This window comes from Oratosquilla oratoria, chromosome 32, assembly GCF_046742065.1.
Source record: "Oratosquilla oratoria isolate Oo_2021 chromosome 32, ASM4674206v1, whole genome shotgun sequence".
NCBI classification, from domain to species: domain Eukaryota; kingdom Metazoa; phylum Arthropoda; class Malacostraca; order Stomatopoda; family Squillidae; genus Oratosquilla; species Oratosquilla oratoria.
The window spans coordinates 18,077,924-18,081,055 of NC_134808.1; positions in this window are offsets into that span (position 1 = coordinate 18,077,924).

The window sequence follows — 3,132 nt, forward strand, 5'->3', positions numbered from 1 at the left end:
TTCATTTGACAAGGTGCTAAGATAAAAAAAAAGTGAGTAAAGGGCAATTTTTATTTTTAATAGGCAAATCATTATACCTATTAGGCTAGGTTTCGTCAGACTATTTGCCTTATCAAATGTGATTTAGCACTCAGTATATTTCATTATGAGAGTGTAAGATAGACTGGATGGCATTGTGGGAGGTATTGCAGATATATGGGGTAGGAAGAAAACTGTTAAGAACAGTGAAGAGATTTTACGAGATCGATAGAGCCTGTATTAGAATTAGGAATAGAGAGAGTGAGTGTTTTGAGGTAAAGGTGGGAGTTCGCTAGGATGTGTTATGTCACCCTGGCTGCTCAATTTATACATGGATGGGGTGGTGCGAGGGTTAAAGGCGAGACTAATAGGTCGGAGATTGGAGATGGTTAAAGAAAATGGAGAAAAAATGGGAGGTAAGTCATTTGCTGTTTGCTGACGACATTGCGCTTGTGGCAGGATCAGAGGAGGAATTGAGGAAGTTAGTGACAGCTTGGAAAGGTGCGCGAAAGAAGGAAGTTGAAGATAAAAGTGGGTGAAAGGTGATGAGATGTATAAGGAGTGAATATGACAACAAATTGGAAGTAAGTATTAAGGGAAAGAGACTGGATGAAGTGGGTAGCTTTAGATTCTTGGTTGCAAATGTGGCGGGAAAGGGAGGAATGGAAGTGGAGGTAGAATGTAGATTGAGAGAAGCAAGTAAATGCCTTGGTGGATTAAAAAGTGTAATAAAAAGTAGACATTTGGGGATGGATGTAAAGAGAAAATTGTATGGAGGAGTAATTGTGTCAACAGCACTGTATGTGGCAGAAACATGGAACATAAGAGAGGTAGAGAGGAGAAGTTTGAATGTGTTTGAGATGAAATACCTGAAAAGTATTGTAGGGGCTGTTAGGTTGGATAGAGTGAGAAATGAGGAAGTGAGGAGGAGAACAGGTGTGGAAAGGGAGTTGGGAGATAGGGTTGTTGAAAGAGTATTGATATGGTTTGGACACATGAAAAGAATGAATGAAGAAAGATAAGTAAAAGAGGCGTGAAAGGCAGGGGGGAGGGAAGGAATGAACATGAGGGGCGACCAAGGATGGGATAGATGGATGAGGTAAAAGGGACATTGAGAAAGATGGAAATGTCTGTTGAGGAAGGAAGGAAGAAGACAAAAGATAGGGGTGAATGGAGAATGATTGTGTATGGATGATACTGTGATGCATGGAAGGGAATGGGTGGGGGATGGGAAGTGAGGGAGTATGTGTGAATTATATCTTGACGCAGCCTGAAGGTATTTCTCCCCGTCTTCTCTTTTTCTGCATGGGGGGACGGAGAGAGGAGGGCACCGATTAAATGAAGTGGCCTTGCTGTGGATGTGCTGTTTTGCTATATTGCTTCGGACCCAGAACATTGGGCAGGATGTGGGATAATCCGTCATCTAGGAGGAGCCAAGATAAGAAGGAGGGAGGAGAATGAATGGGAGTGGAGTATGTGGGGATGGAATGGGTGGGAGTTGATTTTATACCTTTGCTTTTTGGCTACCTCGGTTGCAGGGGGTATAGGTATGCATGTATATTTCATCGGCATGGGCATGACATGTATAATTCTGTTTTTTACTAACCGGTCTTTCTTTTATTCATTTCCAGAGATAAGTTCAGTAAGAGAACTATAACATCAACAGCCAGTATTCCAGTTCATCCGATCAAGAATGTTAAAACCAAATTGCTCTGATTGGTGGAAGAAGCGTCTGTGGTGTCAAAACAAGGAATGGATGCCACTAGTAAGAAATTTATCTTATCATTGGATCAACTTTTTTATTTAGTAGGCTGTCAGTGTATTAATCTAATGGACTGCAAGTATGAAAAAAAAAAACATGAAAGCGCCGCGTCGAGAGCATGAATTTCTTATTGAACAAACAGCTGGGTGTCACATGAAAATTGGAGTGAATTTAAAAACAAGTCAAACAATAAAATAAAAATGAAAATCAAAGAAGGTCGAATTAAGGAAAGAAGTTAAGAAAAGACACAAAAAGAGAAGAGGGAAGAGAAAACTATAATTTCAGGCGAAGCCTTGGATGAGCTAATCTCATCATCTGACATTTCTAATGATGAATGAAAAAAATTCTTTGCAAGAACAGAAAACAACATCATACCAATACCAACAATAGCCATGGAAGTAGATCGGTATTCTGTGTCAAATAGAACTGCCGCTGCTATTAGTAGTGCAGCCCTATTCGACTATAGTATTATAAATTCAGAAGACAATTCTCATGTAATTGACCATCACAAAGTCTGGAGGGCGCGACAGGAGTTAAGGAGAAGTTTGACCAAATCCAAATGTTTGGGAGATAAGAGAATTACTGCTTTGTTTTTTATGGGAGGAGAAACAGCATCAACTAAAAATAAGGGAACAAATGTCATGGAGCAAAAGAAATTTAAGGTCACTATGTGCTTTTAGGAAAACTTTATACATTCTATTTAGATCATTTAACTATTGATTGAGGAACAAGCGATGAACCACAGATGGTCTAATGAAATTGCTTGTTGAAAATTATATTGAAAATTAAATAAAGCAGTGGGAGCTGACAGAAGGGCAACTAATACTGGCTACAAGAATGGAACCATAAGAGAACTAGAATGTCAATTACATCGTCATTTTCATTGGATCATCTGCAGCTTCCTTTGAGGCATCTGTACAGGAAATATACTGGTCCAACAGCAAATGGAACTCATTGGAAAGTACCACTCAGTAAAGCCTTATCCAAGTGTGAAACTCACCCAGTATAACCATATGGCTTTCAATGTATTGCTAAAGGAGATCCTCTTCTAGATGTAGATGTGGATGAGCTTAATCGAGACCAAGCTTATCTATACAGATTTATCAGTGATATTAGAAGTGGTATAATTGAAGATGATCTACATATGAAACCAGGGCCGATATCTCATGCAAGATGGCTCACCACTGCCAATAGAATATGCCGACTTTATGTAGTAACATAAAAAAGCCTAGTAATGACTTCTATGTCCTCATATAGTTTGTCGTGTGTTATTATGTGCCTATCTGGTTTCCAAACTGCACGGAGGGATCTAAACACCTCCTGGAAGAGATTAATTTTCTGCAAATGGCATG